We start from the raw sequence: 27758 nt of genomic DNA, 5'->3' as shown, positions 1-27758 counted from the left end.
CCTTTTTGTTCCTCATGTTCTTCTGAAAAATAAGGGGAAAATCAATATAAGCATCATGAAAGCATCATGATTTTCCTTATGGAAAATCAAACTTAATGAGACATGCAAATGGAAAATGAATACTTTCAGGTCACCAATGCAAACACACACACACACACACACACACACACACACACACACACACACACACGAGAGAGAGAGAAAATGTGGCTGAAAGTGCACTTTTTTTTTTTAGTATATAAGAGTATATACTAAATGACAGGAGGAAAAGGAGAAATTAGTTAATTTATAAAAGCATTTTGTGAATATTAGATATGGTGATTATCATTTTTAAATGCTGTGGGATGTTTTACATATTTGTGCTTTCATTATGCACTTTGTTATCTTTAATGTGTTCTTTGATTCCAAATCAATATATAACACCAATTCTTATTGTGGCACCAATGTTGAATTAAGTCAATACAAGGACTGAGTTAGAGAATATGGACCATTGTTTCTGGTGGAAAGACAGGTTCTTCAAAGCCTGTGGTTATGTTTGCATTAACAAATCAACATATAATTTTTATGTTTGTTTCTATGATGAGCAACTGGAAGACTGAAGAAACCAATGTTTTTAGAAGGAAAGACATGGAATGGAGAAAAGAAGGAAGGGAAATGTTAGAAAAAGACAAGATACAGGAAGGAGAGCTCTTGAAATGGCAGCATTCCAGTATATAAATCTGGGCAGAGGGAATGAACATTTAAAAAAATGGAGCAACAGGGATGGCATGCAAGCAAAGACGGAGGAAATGTTGAAGGGAAAAAGAGTACTTGGTGACAGAATTGGGCTTCTCAGGAAATATTTACCATTTCTTCTCTGAAGTTTTCCTGAAAAATAAAGTAGAAAGATCAATATAAATTTCAAGTAAAACATCCATGAAGAAAATACATATTTGGTGAAAAAATTGGAATGTAAAGTTAAAACTTACAGGATGCTGATAACAATATATACAGGTGCACACACACACACACACACAAACACACACACACACACACACACACCATTAAAATGAGTGCTCACATTCATCTTAAATAATGATTTCTGGAAAGGGAAATGGGAGTGGCTTTTGGGGGAAGCAATGGGTTTTTTAATTGAGAGCTTTAATGTAGAATATTTGTTTGGATGTTTAACTTACAATGTTTTGGTCTCTTTTACCTTTCATAGGTTTTTATTTACTTGATTTGTTTCCTTTATTTATGTTTTGAACTCCCAGTGTATATGTGTAAAATATGTTTAAAGTGATGGAATACATATCTAATGTATATTCTTACTGGTTACATGTATATTTTCATGTATGTATCTTAAACAAATACAGAATATGCCTCCCTATGTGAAATAATTTCCATCATACATTTTTGTCAGTGATGCTTAATGTCTTCTTGTTTGAAAAACCATAGACAAGATTTTACTTTAACCAGAAAGTCAGTAAAAGTGTTTGTCTAAGCAAGATGTTGTTTATAAAAATCCAATTTACATAACCAGTGGTCAACATTCTAGTGTAGTGAAGATTTTTACAAGATGTTACAAGCATTTAGAGAGTATGTGCATATTACATCTGAGTACAACTGTTTTGTAAAATTGATGTTTTCTAATTATTTACATTTAAATAAATTGCATTAGGATTTACTTTAGTTACCAGTTAAGAGAACTCTTAAATTTTCCTTTGATAAACACTTATTCTGTGATTTTTACCATTCACTTCCAAAGAAGCTCCAATAATTGAGTGACATCACTTTAAGTGAATTCTTCCCATTACTATTATCTTACAAATGTGGGCACAATTTCTCAGTGTAGAAACCTTCAGAGGGATGTACTATAGTTTGTTGTGTCATTCACAAAAATTTCAGATGTTACTGATTTATTAACAACAATCCTTCAGAAATAAAATCCTTATACAAATAATTAAAAGGTAGAACATTTTTCAGAATTAATAATTGTGTCAGTAGAATGCAAAGAATAATAGATAGAAAAAATTCAGCAAAAAAGCCAACATAAACTTTTTATATACCTGGGAATACTTGAGTAATTTCACTAAGGGTAGGAAAAGAGTAATAGTCACGTTCACACCTGACCAACGAATAACATCAGAATTTATGTCCTTTTTTTTTCATTTTTCTTTTATTATTCATATGTGCATACAAGGCTTGGTTCATTTCTCCCCCCTGCCCCCGCCCCCTCCCTTACCACCCACTCCGCCCCCTCCTGCTCCCCCCACTCAATACCCAGCAGAAACTATTTTGCCCTTATCTCTAATTTTGTTGTAGAGAGAGTATAAGCAATAATAGGAAGGAACAAGGGGTTTTGCTAGTTGAGATAAGGATAGCTATACAGGGCATTGACTCACATTGATTTCCTGTGCGTGGGTGTTACCTTCCAGGTTAATTCTTTTTGATCTAACCTTTTCTCTAGTTCCTCATCCCCTTTTCCTATTGGCCTCAGTTGCTTTAAGGTATCTGCTTTAGTTTCTCTGCATTAAGGGCAACAAATGCTAGCTAGTTTTTTAGGTGTCTTACCTATCCTCACCCCTCCCTTGTGTGCTCTCGCTTTTATCATGTGCTCATAGTCCAGTCCCCTTGTTGTGTTTGCCCTTGATCTAATGTCCACATATGAGGGAGAACATACGATTTTTGGTTTTTTGAGTCAGGCTAACCTCACTCAGAATGTGCTTACCTTATGACAATAGTGTACTTCAAATTATACAATATAGCAATAATAATAACAAAAGTAGCATGGTACTGGCACAAAACAGACACAAAGACCAATAGAAAAGAATAGAAGACCCAGAAATAAACCCACCCTCTTCAGCCATCTGATTTTTTTCTCATTTATTCATATGTGCATACATTGTTTGGGCCATTTCTCCCCACTACCCCTGCCTCCATCTTCTTCCCCTCAACCCTCCCCCTCACTTTCAGGCATATCTGTTCTGCCCTTATGTCTAATTTTGTGGAAGAGAGAGTAAAAACAATAATAAGAAAGACAAAGCATTTTTGCTAGTTGATATAAGGACAGCTATACAGGGAGATTCCTGGCATTGCTTCCATGTATAAATGTGTAACATTCTAAGTTGATTCATCACTAACCCACCTTTTCTCTAGTTCCTGATTCCCTTCTTATATTGACCTCTGTCACTTTAAAGTTTCTGTATTGGTTCCTCTGAAATGAGAACCTCAAATACTATCATGTTTTTTGGGTTTCTTACCTATCTCCGTACCTCCTGCATGTGTTCTCACCTTATCATTTTTGACAAGACAGCAAAATGTGCCTTGGAGAAAAGACAGCCTTTCCAAAAAAATCTTGATGGAAAAACTGGATATCCACATATAGAAGACTGTACCAAAATAAATAAAAAATGGATCTAATAGCTTAATGTAAAACATTAAACTTTGCAACTACTAGAGAAAAACATAGCAGAAATCACCTGAAATGCAGGCATAGTAAATTATTTTCTGAATAGGACACCAACTGTCCAGGAAATAAGAGCAAGAATCAGCAAATGGGATTGCATCAAATTAACAAGCTTCTGTGCAGCAAAGGAAACAATTACAACAATAAAGAGACAGCCCACAGATTGGGAGAAAATCTTTTTAAGACGTTCATTGGATAAACGATTCCAGAATATAGAAAGAGCTGAAACAATTAAACATAAAACAATAATCCAATTAATAAATGGGCAAATGAACAGTTTTCAGAAAAATAATTACAAATTGCTAATAATAAATTCATGAAGAAATATTCAACATCCTTATCCATAAGTTCTGCAAATCAAAATTACACTGAGATTCCATCTCACCTGAGCCAGAATAGCCCTCATCAAGAAAACAAACAACAACAAATGCTGCCAAGAATGCAGGGAAAAAGAAAACCTTATACACTTTTTTTGGGAATGCAAACTAGAGCAGCAACTATAGAAATCAGTACTGAGACGCATTAAAAAATCTAAAAATAAATCTACCTTATGATCCTGCTATACATCTGAAGGAGTAATAAAAAACATACTAGAGATACTTATATACTTATGTTCATCACAGCACTAGCCACAATACCAAGCTTTGTAATCAATATAGGTTCCCAACAACCAACAAATAGATAGGTAAAATATGGTATATATACCCTATGCAGTATTATTCAGCCATAAAGAAGAATGAAATTCTCTCTTTTGCAAAAAATTGTTGGAAGTGGATCACTATGTTGAGCAAGATAAGGCAATTTCAAAAGAGTATATGTTATATATTTTTGCTCATGTGCAGAATCTAGACCTAAAATTATGATGATAATAATTGTAATGCTAACAATGATAATAAAGGGACATAGGCATAAAGGGTAGAATCAGTAAGAGATTGGAGAGGAAGAAGAAAGGGTACTCTAGGGTGACATTGTCAACTACTCAAAGTATGTCCATCCACCCATACATACTCTGAGTTCATTTATTTGTTTCTATGTCATCTCATGTTCTTTATTTTTGGTGTATTGAAATTTCTTGAGTGCATCTTATACATTCTGGTTAACCATATCTAGTATCTTCTCCATGAATTTCTCAGAAATTTCTTCCAAGATTTCTTCTTTAAGGGTTTTTTTTTTGGGGGGGGGCGTCACTGGGTTCCTTAGTGACATTTATCATTGTTTTATTGAGGTCAGGAACTAGGTATCCATTTTCTTCACTTCCCACTGAATCCTATATTGAGCTATTTTTTTGAGGAGAGTGGCTTCTATCCTTTCTTCTTCTTCCCATTGCTCTATTTGATGCTGTGTAACTCTGGTTTTGGTAGGCTAGTTGTTGAATTTGTTTGCCTGATTTCTTTCCCTGATTTAATTTTTGTGTTGTGGCTGACTTGGTTGTTAGCTAGGTTGATGTGCTCTTTTTGTCCCTGGTCTGGAGGTGCAATTTAGCAATAACAAATTCATAAGTTTATTGCCAGACCAGTTGTTTGCATGTTATATAGAAAACCCCTTGGTGATTAAATCTATGAGCAGTCAGAGTGTGGGAGGGTAATGGTTATTAGGCTAGTTATAGATTTTGAGGAATTGGTAAAGGTGGCACTAAAAGGGGGGCACAGGAAAAGGGGTGGGTGGTGGGTTAAGAGGTATGGGGCTGCTGGGTTTCATGGCCTTTGTATGTGTTTGGGTGTATTTCCGTAATTGTACTGGAGGTGTTTGTGTCAGGGACTGAAGGGGGCTGGGGTTGTGTACAGTTGGCACAGAAGGCTGGTCAGCAGGTGGTGAGTGTGTAGGAGGGAAGGATAGTGTGGTGACAGGTTGGGGGAGGATGAGAGGGGAGGTGAAGATGGGAAAGAGTGGATGAGAAGGGGTAGAAAGTAGTTAGGAGGGAGAACAATGGATTGTAGTACAGGAGAAGGAGGGAAAGTGAAGATGGTGAGGATAGAGATAAGAGAATACTGATGATGGAGTTAATAATACAGGAATAAAAGAGAAAAAAAGAGACACAATAAAAACCATCAGGTTCAGGAACCACAAAAAGTTCAGCCTATTGGTAAAAGTTCTGAAGTTATTCCTTAGGTGTCCAATCCTGGTATTGGAGTTCAAGCGAAGCTCTGATGTGGTCTCATCAAGTGACTGGCTTGTGAGTGGTATTTAGACCTTCTGTTCACAAGATCAGCTGGAAATATGAGGTGAGGTAAGACTGCCACCTCAGGCAGGCCGGTCAGAGCTGTTGTTTTGAGCAGGCAGCAGCTATGTTACCTGTCAGCTGCAGCTCTGCTTGATCAGCTTCTTCCTCAGCAAGGTGCAGCATTCAAAACTGAATTGCTGTCCCAGAGATCAGTTCTGGGATCCACTTCCTGCCCTGATTTGGGAGGTTTGCCTGTTGCTCAAAGTCTTTGAGCTTTTCCAGATCTCTGCTGAGTGCTGGCAGCTCCTCTTGGAGGTCTGTTTGTTGCTTCACTCCTCTCTCAGCCTTTATGCCTCTCCCAATCTTCACTGAGTGCCAGCGTCTCCTCTGGCGGTTGGCTTGTCACCCTGTCCCTGCTCTCAGCCTTTGCTGAGAACTGAGAATTTGGCTCCTTTCCTATCCCTGGCAGTTCAGCACTGAGAGTTTGGCTCTGCCCCACCCCCATTCTCTGGGGCAGGTTCAGAATTTCATCCCCACCTCTGATCTTGGTGTTAGATTATAGTTCACTGTTTGTTTTTTAGTTTTGCTTGGGGGGTGGTTCAGTCTGCCAAGTGGCTGTGCTGGATTGTTTTTCTGGAGGATGAGTGGTGTGGGGAGGTTAGTAGGGAGCTGCCTGTGGTGCATGATGCTCACCTGTTCCTTCTGCAGTTTCACACAGGCAGCTTTGGAGCCAGCTGGTGTGGAGAAATGGCACCACTGTTTTCAGTCCCAATATATCTTTATACTATAATTAATGACATTCTGCATACTGCAGAAACTGATATCACTAAAAATGAAGGCATACCAATAGAATACATATTGATACTGAGGCACAGAGAAGAAATAATATCAAGTGATCTGGTATACATATAATTCAGTACCAAAATGAATGGGAAAGAGAAATAATTCCCTACATTTAAAAAAGTAGAAATCAACAGATAAAAGAATCTCACCAAACTCCAAGCAGGATAAACAAAAGGCCTAAGAATAAGACCGCTGAACATCAGTAATTTTAAAAGTCTTGAAAAAGGCTTAAGGAAATAATATATTTTACAAATAAAATAACAAAGGTATGAATGACTTTAAACTCAACTCTGATATACTGCAAGAAGTTTTGTAAATGTCATTACGTATCCCTAGTACAACAATAAAAGAGCAGAAGCAATCATTTAAAGTAATAACTCTCTGTCAAAAAAAGAATGACTTCAAACTTAGGTAAATATGTCAGTAACTATGTGAACCAGAAGGCTGTTAAGAGACAGCATACTTTTCTCAGAAGGGAAAAAATAGATTCAACTAGAATACTAGAACTGGTACAATATTCTTTATTTCTGTGAAATGAAAAATAGTTGATACTTTTTGTTACAAGAATACCTCCACTGCAGAAAACATTAAACAAAAGTTTTTAGGTTGACGGAATATAATGTTAAATGGAAAAAGCTATCTACACAAAGAATTATAATGCATGAGAAATGATAATTATATGGATAAATTTTAAATTATTTTTCTCTTCAATTATGTAGAAAGATGAAAGAACATTTAATAAGTAAAGTCATACTATATTATATGATTAATAACAAGTATGTAAGTAAAAATAGCACAAAAGACTGGCAGAGGGTATTAGAAGTCTGCTGCTCTAAAGTCCTCGTGTTATGTATGAAGTAAAAAAATATTATTGTAAGACAAGTAGTAAAATGTCAAAGATGACCATCTTAAACCCTAAAATAATCACTGAATAACAAGTGAACAGAGGTAACCAATAAACCAAGTGGAGAGATTCCAAGATGGCAGATAGAAGAGGAAACAGAAATCCTGAGCTCCACAGTCTCAGAAACACTCCAGACAACATTTGGTTAATTCTGATTCTTTTTAGCCAACTGAATTACCACCAACACATTGGGTGCACACAAACTTCAATGACCAACACTTAGATCCTTACACTGACCCTTGAACACTTGGAATTGCACATGAGAGCCAAGGAAGTCCAGGCACACCAGCCAGCACAAGCTGGGACTGGCACTGTTACTGGTCTGTCTTGGGAAATGCTGCTGGCCATTTCTCCCCCTTTTATTTTCTTCTTTCTTTTCTCTTGAAAATAGAAGGAGACTACAGATCAAACTGAACTGGATTCTGTGACAATCCTTAAAACAGCTTTTAATTGCACATAACAACTGGGGAAGATCTGGCTCTGTACTGGCACCTTCACCAGAGAGTGTTGGGCACACAGCTGCTGGACTGCTTCTGGAAAAGCATCCAACAATTTCTCCCCTTTCTTTCATTTTTTAAATTTTCTTGGAAATGCAGAAGGCTGTGGATCAAACCAAACTGGACTCTGAGATACACCAGACCTTTCTAATGATGACAATCTACTTGCACCTTGCCAGCCTGGACCCAACTCCAGAGGTATGAATTTACAACACCAACAGGTGAGCACCACACACCACCCACCCTCCATAGAACATAATCTAGTGCAGCGTGTGGGCTGATTGTACCCCCTCCCCCAAACAAAACCGAACACCATAGACAGAGAACATAATTCTTGTAGCCTGGTAGGGGAAGGTAAGACCATGGAACTGACCTGTGAGAGGAAGAGCAGGGTGAGGAGCCAAACTTCCAGAGTGGGGGTGTGACTGATTGCAGAGCATATGTCTCAGGACTGTGGACAGGGCACAATACTGAGTTGCCCTACCTTCTTAGAGGAGGGGCTGACCAGCTAAGAGCCAAAGCAAGCTGCTGCCTGACATAAACAGAAACATATCTGACCACCTTGGAGAATCTGGTAATAAGTGACCAAAGAGCTCAATAGCAACCTGCCCTATGGACAGAAGGGACAAATGACTACCCATGATCCAGCCTTATACTGAGACCATTTCAGAGATCCCACCTGCACAATGCAACTCATCAGACCAAGGAAACAAAGGGCTCAAAACCCTGAGCCAACTCCCTACTAATCTGTCCAACAAAGAGGGACAGCATCTATTGCTACACAGTCCAGCATACCAACTTTGAGAAGGAACAGGGACACTGAGACAATCCCAATCAAAAGTGCCAGTACCTGCATTTGATGCCAAAGGAATAAGTCCAGAACTTTCAACAACTTATTTTTTTCTTTTTTTTATTTCCCCTTTTTTATCTAACATTTTCAATTTCATTGCTACTACTTTCTTACCTTTATTCTTACTCTCTTCACTTTCCCTCCTTTGCTTGCACTACAGTCTACTGCTACCTACCTCATACTTCCTCTCTGTCCAAATATCAACCTGCTTAGCTCTCTCTTGCCCCACTGTCCATTTTCTACCCCAACTGTTTTTTTTCCCTTTTCTTCCATTCTTTCCTCCTGTTTTCACCTTCCCCTCTGGCCTCACCTTACCTTTTACTCCACTGCCCCACCTCCTCCACATTCACCACTCATTGACTAGTCTACTGTACCAACCCTACACATTAACCCATTTGTCCTATCCCTCTGAAATCCCTGACATAAGCACCCTCCCCCACAACAACTGTATTTCACTCTTAAAAACACAAGGGCCCTAATACCCAATAACCCCCACACCTCACACCCCTTAACCCCCTCACTCCATCCACTATTTTTGTTCCCCTCTGGCACCATCTTTTTAATTACCTAAGTATCAATATCTACCCAAACAAACATTACCCCTCCAATTCCCACCGCTTATAGATTATATCACCAAGGAGTTCTGTATCTATTATGTAAATAAATGATTTGGCATTAAGTCTGTGAATTTGATTTTGCAAATTTATACCTCCAGATCAGGGAGCAGAAATAACACATTAACCTAATTAGCAACTAAGTTAGTCACAGCACTGTGATTTAATCAAGGGAAGATAACAGATGATTATAATCCTTGATAAGCCAATCAGTAAAATAGGAACATGGTACAAAATAGAATCATGAGGAAAAGACAGAGAAATACAGCCCTTCAAAAGATGAACATTTTCCATGAGATTATGTGGAAAATGAAGGAAATGAATAAGTATTAGTTGACCCCAGTAGAAGGATGATAAGTATGTCCAAAAATTTCAATGAGGCCCATGAAGAGATGCTCAAAAAGAAGCTCATAAAGAAGCTCACAGAAATACTCATAGTGAACCTCCAAGAGAAGCTTAAAGAGAACATACAAAACTCAAAGAATATCAAGAAAACACAAATAAAAAACTTGAAAAGATGAGAAACAACTAAATGAACTCAGAGAGAACCTCAACAAACTCCAAAATGAAATTAACAGGACTATAAAAAGAAGGCATATAGAATAAAGAAGGCAGCACAAGATAAGAAAGAGGAGTTCAACAAAGATATGGAAAACCTCAGAAAAAAATCAAACAGAAATCCTGGAAATAAAAAGTCCCTTACATCAAATAAAAAATACAGTGGAAAACTACTCCAGAAGACTAGAACAAGTAAAAGATGGAATTTCAGGGCTCAAAGACAAAATAGATATCAAAGAAAAAAAACAGAAAAATTCTTAGACAAAAGACTCAACAGTTGTGAAAGAAATATACAAGAAATAAGCAATTCCACTAAAAGATAAAACTTGGAAATCATGGGCATTGAAGAAGGAGAAATGGTGCAAATCAAAGGTATATACAATATGTTCAACAACATAATAACAGAAAATTCCCAAATCTCAAGAAAGAGATGCCCATTTAGGTACAAGAAGCCTCCAGGACACCAAACAGATGTGTCCAAAGCAGAACCTCTCCAAGGCATACTATTGTTAAAACAACAAGCACAGAGAACAAGGAAAGAATTTTGAAGCCTGTAAAAGAGAAAAATCAAATACTATATAAAGATAAGGTAAACCCATCAAAATAACAACATATTTCTCAACAGAAACCTCAAAAGCAAGAAGGGCATGGAGTGAGGTATTTTGAGCACTAACAGAAAAAAATTCAGTCTTAGGATACTTTCTACCCAGCAAAGCTATCATTCAAAATTTATCATGGAATAAAAGTCTTCCATGATAAACAGAAACTAAAACATTATTTGACTGCCATACCACCACTACTGAAGATCCTGAAAGGAATCTTACATACAGAAGATGAAAATAAACATAACCATGAAAGGACAGGAAGTATTAAATCTCATGAGAAAAACAGACAAGTACTCAGAGAGTAGCATAGAATCAGCTGCACACACACAAATTCTTAAACAACAAAAACAACTAAATAGCAGGAATCATCACATACCTATCAATATTAACACTAAAAATAAATGGATTCAATTCCTCCATCAAAAGACACCATTTGGCAAACTGAATTAAAAAGGAGGGCCCAACAATCTGTAGTTTAGAAGTACACCTTATTAACAGAAACAAACACTGGCTTAGGGTAAAAGGATGAAAGAAGATTTACTAAGCTAATGGCCCCTCAAAACAGGCAGGAGTAGCAATAGTTAAATTTGATAATGTGGACTTCAAACCTATGTTAGTCAGAAGAAACAAAGAAGGAAACTTCATACTAATAAAAGGAATAATACATTAAAAGGCAATAACAGTTATCAACTTGTATGCACACAATGCTGGTGCACCCAACTTCATTAAACATACACTAATGGACTTAAAATCACAGATAGACCCCAATACAGTGGAAGTGGGAGACTTTAATATTCTCCTATCACCAATAGATAGGTCATCCAGATAAAAAATCAACAATAGAAATTCCATAATTGAATGACACCATAGATCTAATGGACCTGAGAGAAGTTTACACAGTGTTCCATCCTGCAACAACACAATATACATTCTTCTCAGCAGCCCATGGAACTTTCTCCAAAGAAATGTTATTTTCTCCAAGTGAAATGTTCTCCAAAGATATGTTAGGGCACAAAGCAAGTCTCAACAAACATAAAAAAGTTGAAATAACCCCTGCTTACTTTTTGACCACAATGCAATGAAACTAGAGTGCAACAACAAATGAAGCACCAGAAAATACACAAAAACACTTGTAGACTGAAAAACACATTATTCAATGATCAGTGGGTTATAGAAGAAATAAGGGAGGGAATAAAAAAGTTCATGAAATTTAATGAGAAGGAAAGCACAACCTATCAGAACCTATGGAACACAGCAAAGGAAGTCCTAAGAGGAAAGTATATAACCATGAAAGCATATTTTAAAAATACAGAAACATCTCAAATAAACAACCTAATGCTGCATCTCAAACTCCTAAAAGTGTAAGAATAAGCAAAACCCAAAACAAGTAGAAGGAGATAAATAAAAGTATGGGATGAAATTAATGAAATAGGGACCAAAAAAATACAAACAACCAGCAAAACAAAAAGCTTCTTCTTCGAAAAAATAAGTAAGATTGAAAAGTCTCTGGTAAATCTGACTAAAGGTAGGAGGGAAATGACCCAAATTAATAAAATCAGAAATGAAAATGGGAGATAACAACAAACACCAAGGAAATACAGGGAATCATCTGAGAATACTTTAAAAACCTATATTCAAGTAACTTGGAAAATCTAAAAGAAATGGACAAATTTCTAGACATATGTCCATCCATATGGGCATCTCCATGATAATCTGAATAGATGCCTAAAAAGCTTTTGACAAAATTCAAAAACCTTTCATGATAAAAGTTCTGATGAAATTAGGAATAGAAGGAAAGTACTTCAACATAACAAAGACTACATATGATAAACCTATAGCCAACATCATACTTAGTGGAGAAAAAATGAAACTATTTTCCCTAAAGTCAGAAATGAGATGAGAGTGCCCACTATCTCCACTCCTTTTCAACATAGTCCTGGAGAATTGCAACTTCTATTCAGACCCTGCTTTCTTTTGTTCCCATCTCTGTTGACCAGAGTGGCCAAGTGGCCCAACTTCTTTGGTTCTGCATCCTGTGACTGCAGGAGCCTGGGGACAGTGCCCAGAAGCTGGGAAAAGGTCTCACTAGTATATAGAACAGGATAAAGACAAGCTCCCCCAGAAGATCCAAAATAAGTTGTCACAAAGATACAGAATCAAACCAATTGGAACATCTCATCCTGGGAACAAGAGAAACCTACCGGGGAAAAGTTAATGCTGCCAAGGAAGGACTTTCATTAAAACCAGGGTAGTTAATTGTGGATATCAAGAGATATGCAAGATGGCAACTGGAACACAGACCCATATTGCATGAGCTCCATGAATCAGGGACCTTGCTGAGATGCTAGAGATGCACTTGACTGAGGTAAAGCACCAGGGAGAGCTGAAACTTTGGCACCCTGAATGCCTAGCTTGTGGAAGACTCCTCGATGCCATGATTTACAGAAAGAACATCCAGGTAGCTGCCCATCGGGCCACCGCCCCTTGGGCCCACCAAGCCCTCATTGCGTGTGACTGCTGGGCCACTGATTTGCCAGGCCCCCGCCTTACAGGCCTGCTGGACTGCCACTCTGCAGGCCCACTGAATCTCCACCCCGCTAGGCCTCTGTCCCAAAAGCCCACAAAGTGGCTGCCCTGCCAGGCAGATTCCCACCTTACCACAGGTGCTCCACTCCACAGGGCTACCAGGCTCCTGCCCTGCAGGCCTTCCAGGCCACCACTCTGCCAGGTCACTGACCCACAGGCCCTCTGGAACCCTGCACCTCAGGCTGTCCGGGCCTCTGCCCCACAGATCCACCAGGTCACTGCTCCACCAGGCCTCCACCTTGCAGGCCCACCAGGCAGCCATCCCACCAGGGTGCTACCCTGCAACCAGGCAGCCACCATGCACTTGCCAGGCCACTCCCCATTGGGCCACCAGACTGCCATCCTCTGGCCCACAAGGCTGCCACCGACCAGCCGGCCCACCAGCCCACCAGGCCTCTGTCTCACAAGCCTGCCAGGCTGCCACCTGCCCACCCCACACCACAGGAGGGCTCTAACACCATCAGATGCCAGCTCCAGACCTGCCTAGGAGACATAGACAAACAGGACTAGATGCTAAAGGAATAACACCAGAACAACTATGACTGTAATTCTACTGTTCCTGAACTGGTGATGTTTTTTTTTTCTTTTTATCCTTTTCTTTAAGGGATCTGTTGTTAGTCCACTATCTCTCCTTGTTGATTTCTTTGGTCCTCAATTTTTTTCTTATCTTTTTCTCTTTCTTCCTTTTTGTTTTTCATTTTTCTACTTCTTTCTTGCTTTTGTTAGTTTTACTATTGTAACTCAGCTAATACTAAATTACAAATAGTCCTGGGACAGAAAAGGTGCCAAGTGGAATGATGGGAAGACGAAAAAAGAATGGAAACCATTCTCCTACCCAAAATAAATTAGTATAGGATTCAGAGGGAAATGAAAAAAATGGATACCCAGATTCAGATTTCAACAAAACAAAGATAAAATATACCAAGGAACCCAATGAAGCCCACAAGAACTTTCTGAAAGAAGAAATCCTGTAAGTAATCAACAAGAATTTCATAGAGATGTTACTAGATGTGGTCAACCAAAACGTACAGGAGGCACTCATTAAACTCCAAGATAACAAAAATAAAGAATATGAGAAAACACAAAAACAAATAAATGAAATCATAGGAGCCCTAAATAAGCACCAAAGTGAAACAGAGAACACCATAAATAGAGAAATTAATGAATTAAGGATGAAAATTAACAATATTAATGAGGAAGTGACCCACAATATGGACAACCTCAGAAAAAAGAATAAAACAGAAATACAAAGCAAACTGGAGAGCCATTCCAGCAGAATAGAACAAACAGAAGACAGAATCTCAGAACTTGAAGATGAAATGGTAATTAAAGGAAAAACTGAAGAACTATTGGCCAAACTACTCAAGACCTGTGAAAGGAATATTCAAGAACTCACTGACTCCATCAAAAGACCAAACCTGAGAATCATGGGCATTGAAGAAGGAGAAGAGGAACAAGCAAAAGGAATTTGTAACAGATTCAACAAAATGATAACAGAAAATTTCCCAAGTCTGGAGAAAACTATTCTCATTCAGGTGCAGGAAACCTCCAGGACACCAAACAGATTTGACCAAAATAGAACTATCCCACGACATAGTATCATTAAAACAACAAACAAAGAGAATACAGAAAGAATATTGATGGCTGTAAGAGAGAAAAAACAAATAACATACAAAGGTAAACCCATCAAAATCACAGCAGATTTCTCAACAGAAAGCTTAAAAGCAAGAAGGCCATGGAGTGAGGTCTTCTGGACACAGAATGAAAATAACTTCAATCTTAGTATACTTTACCCAGCAAAACAATCATTCAAAATAGATGGAGCAATGAAAGTCTTCCATGATAAGAAGAAAGTAAAACAATATATGACCACCAAGCCACCATTACAAAAGATTCTTCAAGGAATTCTGCACACAGAAAGTGAAAGCAAACAAAACCATGAAAGTGCAGGCAGTACCAAACCACAAGAGAAAAAAAGACAAGAAAGTAGAGAGTAACAAGATTCAGCTGCACACAATCAAACCCTTAAACAACGAAGACAACTAATGACAGGAATCACCACATACCTATCAATACCAACACTGAATGTTAGCAGACTTAATTCCCCCATCAAAAGACACTGATTAGCAAACTGGATTAAAAAGGAAAATCCAACAATCTGCTGCCTACAAGAGATCCACCTCATCAGCAGAAACAAGCACTGGCTTAGGGTGAAAGGCTGGAAAAAGATTTACCAAGCCAATTGTTCTCCAAAATAAGGAGAAGTACCAATACTTATCCCAGACAAAGTAGACTTCAAACCTACATTGATGAAATGAGATAAAGAAGTGCATTCCATACTAATAAAAGGGGAAATACACCAAAAGGAAATAACAAATATCAACCTATATGCATCCAATGACAGTGCACCCAATTTCATCGAACATACACTGAAGGACCTAAAAACATATATTAACTCCAACACAGTGGTAGCAGGAGACTTTTATACCACCCTATCACCAATAGATAGGTCATCCAAACAAAAAATCAATAAAGAAATTCTAGAACTAAATCACACCATAGATCAAAAGGACCTAGCTGATGTCTACAGAATATTTCATCCAAATTCTGCACAATATACATTCTTCTCAGCAGCTCATGGAACCTTCTCCAAAATTGATCATATCTTAGGGCACAAAGCAATCCTCAGCAAATATAAGAAAATAGAAATAATCCCATGCATTCTATCTGATCACAATGCATTAAAACTAGAAATCAACAACAAAAACAGCATTAAAAAACTTGCAACAATTGGAATCTGAACAACACACTGCTCAATGATCAATGAGTCATTGATGAAATAAAAGAGGAAATTACAAGGTTTCTGGAAGTTAATGAAAATAAAAACACGACCTACCAGAACCTATGGGACAAGAGAAAGGCAGTCATAAGAGTAAAGTTTATAGCCTTGAGTGCATATATTTGAAGGTCAAAAAGCTCTCAAATCAATGATCTAATGCTACACCTCAAACTCCTAGAAAAACAAGAACAAGCAAATCCCAAAACAAGCAGAAGGAGAGAAGTAATGAAAATAAGGGTGAAATCAATGAAATAGAAACAAACCAAAAAAACCATACAAAGCATCAATGAAATAAAAATCTGGTTCTTTGAAAAAATAAGTAAGATTGGCACACCTCTGGCAAACCTGACTAAAATAAGGAGAGAAAAAACCTAAATCAGTAAAATCAGAAATGCAAAAGGGGAGATAACAACAAACACTGTGGAAATCCAGGAAATCATCAGAGACTAATTTGAAAGCCTATATTCTAATAAATTTGAAAATTCTGAAGAAATGGACAGATTTCTAGATACGTACAACTAACCAAAACTGAACCAAGAGGATATTAATCACCTGATGGATTCACATCTGAATTCTATCAGACGTTTATTTTTTTTTCCCTTTTTCTTTTATTATTCATATGTGCATACAAGGCTTGGTTCATTTCTCCCCCCTGCCCCCACCCCCTCCCTTACCACCCACTCCGCCCCCTCTCTCTCCCCCGCCAATACCCAGCAGAAACTATTTTGCCCTTATTTCTAATTTTGTTGTAGAGAGAGTATAAGCAATAATAGGAAGGAACAAGGGGTTTTGCTGGTTGAGATAAGGATACCTATACAGGGCATTGACTCACATTGATTTCCTGTGCGTGGGTGTTACTTTCTAGGTTAATTCTTCTTGAACTAACCTTTTCTCTAGTACCTGTTCCCCTTTTCCTATTGGCCTCAGTTGCTTTTAAGGTATCTGCTTTAGTTTCTCTGCATTGAGGGCAACAAATGCTAGCTAATTTTTTAGGTGTCTTACCTATCATCACCCCTACTTTGTGTGCTCTCCCTTTTATCATGTGCTCATAGTCCAATCCCCTTGTTGTGTTTACCCTTGATCTAATGTCCACATATGAGGGAGAACATACGATTTTTGGTCTTTTGGGCCAGGCTAACCTCACTCAGAATGATGTTCTCCAAGTCCATCCATTTACCAGCGAATGATAACATTTCGTTCTTCTTCATGGCTGCATAGAATTCCATTGTGTATAGATACCACATTTTCTTAATCCATTCGTCAGTGGTGGGGCATCTTGGCTGTTTCCATAACTTAGCTATTGTGAATAGTACCGTAATAAACATGGGTGTGCAGGTGACTCTGGAGTAACAGTCTTTTGGGTATATCCCCAAGAGTGGTATTACTGGATCAAATGGTAGATCGATGTCTAGCTTTTTAAGTAGCCTCCAAATTTTTTTTCCAGAGTGGTTGTACTAGTCTACATTCCCACCAACAGTGTAAGAGGGTTCCTTTTTCCCCGCATCCTCGCCAACACCTGTTGTTGGTGGTGTTGCTGGTGATGGCTATTCTAACAGGGGTGAGGTGGAATCTTAGCGTGGTTTTAATTTGCATTTCCTTTATTGCTAGAGATGGTGAGCATTTTTTCATGTGTTTTCTGGGCATTTGAATTTCTTCTTTTGAGAACGTTTGGTTTAGTTCACTTGCCCATTTCTTTATTGGTTCATTAGTTTTGGGAGAATTTAGTTTTTTAAGTTCCCTATATATTCTGGTTATCAGTCCTTTGTCTGATGTATAGTTGGCAAATATTTTCTCCCACTCTGTGGGTGTTCTCTTCAGTTTAGAGACCATTTCTTTTGATGAACAGAAGCTTTTTAGCTTTATGAGGTCCCATTTATCTATGCTATCTCTTAGTTGCTGTGCTGCTGGGGTTTCATTGAGAAAGTTCTTACCTATAACTACTAACTCCAGAGTATTTCCTACTCTTTCCTGTATCAACTTAAGAGTTTGGAGTCTGATATTAAGATCCTTGATCCATTTTGAGTTAATCTTGGTATAGGGTGATATACATGGATCTAGTTTCAGTTTTTTGCAGAATGCTAACCAGTTTTCCCAGCACTCTTTGTTGAAGAGGCTGCTATTTTCCATCATATATTTTTAGCTCCTTTGTCAAAGACAAGTTGGGTATAGTTGTGTGGCTTCATATCTGGGTCCTCTATTCTGTTCCACTGGTCTTCATGTCTGTTTTTGTGCCAGTACCATGCTGTTTTTATTGTTATTGCTTTGTAATATAGTTTGAAGTCAGGTATTGTGATACCTCCTGCATTGTTCTTTTGACTGAGTATTGCCTTGACTATTCATGGCCTCTTGTGTTTCCATATAAATTTAACAGTAGATTTTTCAATCTCTTTGATGAATGTCATTGGAATTTTGATGGGAATTGCATTAAAAATGTAGATTACTTTTGGGAGTATCGACATTTTTACTATGTTGATTCTACCAATCCATGAGCATGGGAGATCTCTCCACTTTCTATAGTCTTCCTCATTCTCTTTCGTCAGAAGTGTATAGTTTTCCTTGTAGAGGTCTTACACATCTTTTGTTAGGTTTACACCTAGGTATTTGATTTTTTTTGAGGCTATTGTAAGTGGAATTGTTTTCATACATTCTTTTTCCGTTTGCTCATTGTTAGTGTATAGAAATGCTAATGATTTTTCTATGCTGATTTTATATCCTCTACCTTGCTATAACTATTGATGATGTCTAGAAGCTTCTGAGTAGAGTTTTTTGGGTCTTTAAGGTATAGGATCATGTTGTCTGCAAATAGGGATATTTTGACAGTTTCTTTACCTATTTGTATTCCTTTTATTCCTTCTTCTTGCCTAATTGCTCTGGCTAGGAATTCCAGTACTATGTTGAATAGGAGTGGAGATAGTGGGCATCCTTGTCTGGTTCCTGATTTTAGAGGGAATGGTTTCAGTTTTTCTCTGTTAAGTATAATGCTGGCTGTAGGTTTGTCATATATAGCTTTTATAATGTTGAGGAACTTTCCTTCTATTCCTAGTTTTCTTAGAGCTTTTATCATGAAATGATGTTGATCTTATCAAAGGCTTTTTCTGCATCTATTGAGATGATCGAGTGGTTTTTGTCTTTGCTTCTGTTAATGTGGTTTATTACATTGATTGATTTTCATATGTTGAACCACCCCTGCATCCTTGGGATGATGCCTACTTGGTCGTGGTGAATAATCTTTTTGATGTGTTGCTGAATTCGGTTTGCCATTATTTTGTTGAGGATTTTTGCATCAATGTTCATTAAGGAGATTGACCTATAGTTTTCCTTTTTGGAGGTGTCTTTGCCTGGTTTTGGGATAAGTGTAATACTGGCTTCATAAAATGTGTTTGGCAGTTTTCCTTCCCTTTCTATTTCATGGAACAGTTTAAGGAGGGTTGGTATCAGTTCTTCTTTAACCCTCCTTAAACTTTCCCATGAAATAGAAAGGGAAGGAACACTGCCTAACTCATTTTACGTAGCCAATATTACTCTCATCCCAAAATCAGGCAAAGATACCTCCAAAAAGGAGAGTATTGAGGATTGATGCAAAAATCCTCAGTAAAATAATGGCAAACTGAATCCAACAACACATCAGAAAGTTCATTCACCATGATCAAGTTGGCTTCATCCCAGGGATGCAGGGGTGGTTCAACATACATAAATCTATAAATGCAATACAGCACATTAATGAAGCAAGGACAAAAACCACTTGATGGTCCCAATAGATGTAGTAAAAGCCTTTGAAAAGATTCAAAACCACTTTATGATAAAAGCTCTAAGAAAACTAGGAATAAAAGAAATGTACCTCAACATTGTAAAGTCTATATATGACAAACCTACAGTCAACATCTTACATAATGGTGAAAAACGAAACTGTTTCCCCTAAAATCAGAAACGAGACAAGGGTGCCCACTCTCCCCACTCCTATTCAACATAGTACTGGAATTCCTAGCCAGAGCAATTAAGCAAGAAGAAGAAATAAAAGGAATACAAATAGGTAAAGAAACTGTCAAAATATCCCTATTTGCAGACAATATGATTCCATACCTTAAAGACCAAAAAAACTCTACCCAAAAGCTCCTAGACACCATAAACAGCTACAGCAAGGTGGCAGGATAAAAAATCAACTTACAAAAATCATTAGCTTTTCTATTCACCAACAACAAACAAACTGAGAAGGGAAATATGGAAACAATTCCATTTACAATAGTCTCAAAAAAAATCAAATACCTAGGAGTAAACTTAACAAAGGATGTGAATGACCTCTGCAGGGAGAATTACAAACTCCTGAAGAAAAAGATCGAGGAAGACTACAAAAGATGGCAAGATCTCCCATGCTCATGGATTGGTAGAATCAACACAGTAAAAATGCTATACTACCAAAAGCAATATACATGTTTAATACCATTCCCATCAAAATCCCAATGATTTTCATCACAGAGATTGAACAATCAACCCTAAAGTTCATTTGGAAACACAAGGGACAGCAAATGGCCAATGCAATGCTCAGCAAAAACAGCAATGCAGGAGGTATCACAATATATGACTTCAAACTATATTACAAAGCAATAGCAATATAAACAGCATGGTACTGCCACAAAAACAGACATGAAGACAAGTGGAACAGAATAGAGGATCTGGTTATGAATCCACACAACTATACCTACCTCATTTTTGACAAAGGTGCCAAAAACATCAATGGAGAAAAGACAACCTCATCAACAAATGTTGCTGGGATAAATGGTTATCCATCTGCAAGAAACTGAAACTAGATCCATGTCTATCATCCTGTACTAGTATCAACTCAAAATGGATCAAGGACCTTAATTTCAGGCCTAAAAATCTGAAGTTGGTACAGGAAGGAGCAGGAAACACTCTGGAGGTAATAGGTATAGGCAAGGACTTACTTCCTCAATAGAACTCCAACAGTCCAGCAACTAAGATAAAGAATGGACAAATGGGACTTCATAAAATTAAAACTTCTGCACAACAAAAGAAATGGTCTCTAAACTGAAGAGACCACCCACAGAGTAGGAGAAAATATTTGCCAGCTATACATCAGACATAGGACTGATAACCAGAATATATGGGGAACTTAAGAAACTAAATTCTCCCCAAATCAATGAACCAATAAAGAAATGGGCAACTGAACTAAACAGAACTTTCTCCAAAGAAGAAATTCAAATGGCCAAAAAACACATGGAAAAATGCTCACCATCTCTAGCCATATAGGAAATGCAAATCAAAACCACACTAAGATTCCACCTCACCTCTGTTAGAATAGCCATCATCAAAAACACCACCAACAACAAGTGTTGGCAAGGATGTGAGGAAAAAGGAACCTCCATACACTGCTGGTGTAAAAAAATTTGGAGGCTCCTTAAAAATCTAAACATAGATTTGCAATATGATTCAGTATTTCCACTCCTGGGGATATACCCAAAGGAATGCAACACAGGTTACTCCAGAGGCATCTGCACACCCATGGTTATTGCAGCACTATTCACAATAGCCAAGTTATGGAAACAGCCAAGATGCCCCACTACTTACAAATGGATCAAGAAAATGTGATATTTATACACAGTGGAATTTTACTCAGCCATGAAGAAGAATGAAATCTTATCATTCGCAAGTAAATGAATGGAACTGGAGAACATCATCCTGAGCAAGGTTAGCCAGGCTCAGAAGACCAAAAATCATATATTCTCCCTCATTGTGAACTTTAGATCTAGGACAAATACATCAATATTATTGGACTTGGGTCACACACTAAGAGAAGAGCACATACGGAAGGTATGGGGATAGGTGGAAAACCCAAAACATGAAAGTGTTTGATATCCCCACTCCAGAGGAACTAATACCGAAACCTTAAAGCAACAGAGGTCTACACAAGAAGGGGATAAGGAACCAGTGTAAAGATCAGTTAGAGATGAATCAACTTGGGTTATAACACATTTGTACATGGAAGCAATGCTAGGAATCTCTCTGTATAGCTGTCCTTAACTCAACTACCAAAAACGCTTTGTCTTTGTTATTATGCTTGTGTCTTCTCTTCAACAAAATTAGAGATAAGGGCAGAACAGGTTCTGCCTGGAAGCGAGGAGGTTTGTGGGGGAGATATTGGGGGTTGGGGCAGGGGGAGAAATGGCCCAAACAATGTACACACATGTGAATAAAGAATAAATTTTTTTTTTAAACCACAGTCCTGGATTTCCTATCCAGAGAAATAAGACAGGAAGAAGAAATAATAGGAAGGCAAATATGTAAGGAAGATGTCAAACAATCCCTTTTGCAGATGCTATGATCTTATACCTAAAAGACCCTCGCCCCAAAAAACTCCTAGACAACGTAAACACCTTCAGCAAAGTAGCAGAATACAAAATCAATTTACAAAACTCACATGCCTTTCTATACACCAAAAATGAGCAGATTGAGAAAGAATATAGTAAAACAATTACATTTACAATATCCTCAAAAAAAATCAAATACCTAGGAATAAACTTAACGAAGGATGTAAGTGACCTCTACAAGGAAAACTATAAATCATTGAAAAAAAGATATCAAAGAAGACTACAAAAGATGGAAAGACCTCCCATTCATGGGTTTGTAGAATCAGCACAGTAAAAATGGCTATACTGTCAAAAACAATGTATATGTTCAATACAATTCCCATCAAAATCACAATGGCATACATCACAGAGTTTTAGAAATCAACCCTAAAATTCATTTGGAAGCACAAGAGACTACAAATAGCCAAGACAATAGTGAGCAAAAAAAGCAACACTGGAGGCATCACAATTCCTGACTTCAAATTATTCTACAAAGACATAGCATTTAAAACAGCATGGTACTGTCAGAAAACAGACAGGAAGACCAGTGGAATAGAATAGAAGACTGAGATATGAATTCCCACAGCTATGTCCACCTAATTTTTGATAAAGGTATCAAAAACATACGATGGAGGAAAGACAGCCTCTTCAAAAATGTTTCTGGGAAAACTGGGTATCTGCCTGCAGAAAACAAACTAGATCCATATTTGTCACACTGTACAAGTGTCAATGCCGAGTAGATTAAGGACCTTCATATAAGACCTGAAACCTTGAAGCTAGTACAGGAAAGAGCAGGAAATACACTGGGATCAATAGGCATAGACAATGACTTGCTCAGCAGAATTCAACTGGATCAGCAACTAAGGAAAGGATCAACAAATGGGACTCGTGAAATTCAAAAGCTTCTGCATAACAAAAGAAATAGTTTCTAAATTGAAGAGGCTGCCCACAGAATGGGATAAAATCTTTGCCAGCTATACAGCTGACAAGGAACTGGATAACCAGAGTACACAGGGAGCCCAAAAAACTAAACTCCCAAAACCGCAATGACCCACTGAAGAAATGGCAAATTAACTGAACAGTCTTTTCAAAGGAAGAAGTTCAAATGGCTAAAAAAAAAAAAAAAAAAAACCCAAAAAACATGAAAAATGCTCACCATCTCTGGCCATAAAGGAAATGCAACTCAAAACCAAGTTCTGATTTCACCTAAACCCCATTAGAACACCTACCATCAAGAACACAACAACAACAAATGCTGGTAAGGATGTGGGGGAAAAGGAACCCTCATACACTGCTGTTGGGAATGTAAGCTAGTACAACCACTATGGAAAGCAGTATGGAGCCTCCTTTAAAAACTAAAAATAGATCTGCTATATGACCCACAAATACCACTGCTAGGAATATACTCAAAGGATTGTGAGTCAGCTTATAACAAAGACACCTGCACACCCATGTTTATTGCAGCATTATTCACAATAGTTAAGCTATGGAAACAGTCAAGATGCCCCATTACTGATGAGTGGATTAAGAAAATATGGTATTTATATACAATAGAATTTTACTCAGCCAAAAAGAATAATTAAATTTTGTCATTGGCAGGTAAGTGGTTGGAACTAGAGAACATCATCTTAAGTGAAACTAGCCAGACTAAGAAAGCCAAAAGCCTCATGTTCTCTCATATGTGGAATATAAACCTAATACAAATGCAGCAATATTATGAAAAACTGGTCACAGTAAATGGAGGTCATGCACAGGAGGGGTAGGGTAAAAGAAGGAAACTAAGAACTTGAAGATGGATGATATAGTCTCTATACAAGAATGAATATAGAAATTCCTAAACCAGCTGAAACCACCATAAGAAAAGGAATAGGTAGAATGTAGATAATTAGTGGAGACAAACCAATTGTGGGTATAACACATGTATGCATGGAAATATCACAAGGAAACTCCCTGTGTAGCTATCTTTATCTCAAAGTAGCAAAAATGTCATGTTTTTCTTTTCATCTTTTCTCTTCTGCAAAATTGGAGAACAGGAGAGCAGAACAGTTCTTTCCCAGCAGGGAGACTTGGCATAAGTGGGAAGGGGAGGTGGCAGGGAAAGTAGGTAGGAGAGTGAATAATGTGCAAAAAATGTGTACATATGAATGTGATTGCAAAGATGATACCTATTGAAACTGTTCCATGAATCTGGGGTGCAGGGAATAAAGGGGAGCAGTGGAGGGGGTGGATTCAAGTATGACATATTTGATACAGTGTAAGAAACTTTGTATCTGCCACAATGTACCTGTCAGCACAACAATAAAGGGAAAAAATTAATTAAATGTAAATAAAATGTTCTAAAATACTTATTTAATCCACAATGAAGCAGAAAAAGAGAAAAAATGAACACATAGCCAATAGGATGACTGAACAACTAAGTCATAGTTCTAAACTCAGTTAAATTCATAATAACATTAAATATAAATATTTAAAATACACAAGTGAAAAAGGAGGGATTGTCTAACTGCATATAAATGCAAACCCAACTAAGCTTTGTGTAAGACACCCACAAAACAATATCCCTGAGTAGTGTGAGATGTTCCCTATATTTTAAATGACTAATTACTCCCTTTAAAAGATAAAAACAAATAGCATTCCCATTCTTAAATATTATATTAAAATATGTGCTGAAAGGGACATTGCAAAGTATTTAAGAGTTTTCAGGGGGAGAGATAATGTTTGATTATCTGGATGTGTGTAATGCAATCGTAAGGGCCAGCTGATGACAAAAGGAGGCAAAACATGGAAGCACAGGCTCATGTTAGAATGATGTAAGCTTCACAAGTGGGGATGTGGCTCAATGGTAGAGCACTTGCCTAGTAAGTGTAAGAACCTGCTTTTGATTAGCACACAAAAAAAGTTAAAACCCAAACCAATCAACGAACTCACTAACCAACCAAATAACAACAACAAAAGAAAAACCCAAACAAAAAGAATTGTGTAAACTTCAACTTGAGAGACCAATTTTCATAAACATATTTATATATCTAGGAACATGAAGAAATACAATGAGAAAAAATTGAAAGTTAAAAAATAATAGCAATGAAGTAAAAAAGGGCAATATAACTTACTCTTGCTTCTGAAGGTTGTTTTGACAAACATATGCAAGGAAGATTTAATTCACTCCAGTAAATGTTTGATTTCACTCTGGCCCTAATAACATTTCCTGACAAACCATACATAAGAGATTTCTCAAGAGAAAATTATGACATTAATTTTTGGAGATTTTAACAACTGTTTCTTAAAATGTGTAAAAAGGAAGTGTTTATGCAATGTCCAAAAGAGAGGAAACAACCACCCATTTTAGAAAAAGCTGAGCTCTTAGGAAGACTAGTAAGAATTAAAATGAGCACATCTAAGGGAATTCAACTTGGGAGTTTTGTGATCAATAACCAAAATTTAAAATGCTCTTCAGAATATTCTATATATACTGGTAACTTTGGGCTTTATTCTCTAATACCTCTTATCTCAACACTCTAACATTGGCTCTCTGGTAATCATTGGAAATCAGAAAAGATGAGTGAGGAGGAAAAATGTGGATGGTAAACAAAGAGTAAGTAAGAAAAAGCAAAGGCAGCAGGAAGGAAAAGTGGAAGAGCAGACATTAGAAGAAAATAGGCTAGCATAATCTCTGGGTGCACTTAGCAACTGGGTTAGTTTAAAATTATTGTGGCCATATAGGCACAGATAGAAATGATACAATTTTAATATGTACATGTGAGTGTCTATGGATTACCAGTGGTGCTTTTCTTCACCTCTTTTCTGGAAGCAAAGTAGAGAATCATGATCCCAATCAGGAGAGCTGAGATTCCTTTTACTTCCAAAGAATGCTGAGGAATGATCTTATGTGGATTGGCCAATGGTAAGGAATTGAGGACAGGATTGGGGGTCTGCAAGCTTCTCTCTTGGGTCAGAACTGGAATTTGAATAGGGTAACTTCAACCAGCAGGACCATGCCAGGGAAGTTAAGAGCCACTTCATCACAAGCCCATTCTCATCTTCCTCTTTTCCAGAAGGATTGATTGAATAGAAGAGATAAGGGAAGATTTAAAATCTTTAGGAAATTTTTCCAGAGGAATTCTTGAGTGGGATTGGAGTGTGTGATTGAATTCAGGGGAAGTGTGTTGGGAAGAAAATGGATTTGGGAGTTTAACCTGATGGAAACAAAATGTGCCTGCTGAAAAGACAACACTCTAAGGAGAACAGAGGAATAAGGGGATAATATGGGGAACATGGAATGGATCCAGAACTAATAGGAAGAGATACTTGATAATATACTTTCCAAGGACCAGGAAGTAAAAATGAAATCCCAGTATCTTAGGTTGTATAGGACTGCAGCTTTTCTGGAAGAATTCTGAAAGTTTTCTAACCGAGGGAAGGAATAAATTAAGACAAACAATCATGAGAGTCAACAACAATGTATTTAGGCACCTTTCCCCAGATTCTTTCTCTCATTATTGACCTTTCTTGGGTCCTTCATAAACACATACATCCCAATGATCTCCTTCACCACAATAAAAAATTATTTTAAAACTTACCTGGTCTAATCATGAACAGAAAAATATCAGTTGCACAGGATACACTGGATAACTCTCTTCCCTTGAGTCTCCTGAGAAGTACTGAAGCTGTCACTGGAAGCTGCAGTCAGACTTGTCAATTGTTTTCCTTCCTGCTCTGAAGAAACAGGGACCTGGGAGTGGCCCAAGGGCAGTGTGGTAGGGAAGGGAACTCTGGACTGGAGTTTGCTCTAATCCATTTAAAACATGACAGTAAATACGAACTCACATGATCAAAAATCTAGATATTTTCATGCTCATATTAAGACACACATACTTTCTCTCTCTCTCTCTCTTTAAAGAAAGGCTCCTCTTCTTCCTGATTTTAATGCCTTTATTATTATTTTCAGAAGAAAAACACATAGTAGAGACGTAAATTGACATTGTCACACCAACTTGTTCAAAGTAAGAAAGTTTTGGGGCTTTTCTCCTTTTCTAATCTAACTTATTATATTTAACATGATGATCTCCAGTTCCATTCATTTTTCCTGCAAATGATATAATTTCATTCTTGATTGTGGCTGGATAACTCCATTGTGGCATGCATGCCACTTGCCTATTCATTCTTTTTATTAGCATATTATAGTTATACTGGGAGTACATTATGATATTTACAGAAGTGCTTACAATAGATCTTAGCTAGATTGAACCCCTCCATTTTCCTCCTTTATCCCATCTCCTTCTTTTCTTAGAACAGTTTCAGCAGGTCTTATTGTTCCATTGTCATACATGTATACATAGTATTTACACTCTATTCAACCTCTATCACCTTTTTTTTATCCCCTCCCCCTCCCACTGGTTCCAACTCTTGAACAGGACTTGTTTTACATTTTTGATCTTCATTTAAAAAAAAGACGTTTTCATTATAGGGAGTTTCACTGTGACACTTCAATATT

General features: G+C 37.5%; 1 long non-coding RNA gene across 1 annotated transcript; it reads right to left on the bottom strand.

Moving 5' to 3' along the window:
- On the bottom strand, nucleotides 1-26966 carry LOC141425452 (uncharacterized). The gene is made up of 3 exons (XR_012450471.1): nucleotides 26845-26966; nucleotides 847-867; nucleotides 1-22 (listed from the first exon to the last, which is right to left on the bottom strand). It is a non-coding gene; the product is annotated as an uncharacterized lncRNA (long non-coding RNA).
- Between the last annotated feature and the right edge of the window lie 792 nt (nucleotides 26967-27758).

The sequence above is a fragment of the Castor canadensis genome, chromosome 8, assembly GCF_047511655.1.
Source record: "Castor canadensis chromosome 8, mCasCan1.hap1v2, whole genome shotgun sequence".
Classification (NCBI taxonomy): domain Eukaryota; kingdom Metazoa; phylum Chordata; class Mammalia; order Rodentia; family Castoridae; genus Castor; species Castor canadensis.
This window is presented reverse-complemented; position numbering and strand designations above follow the sequence as displayed.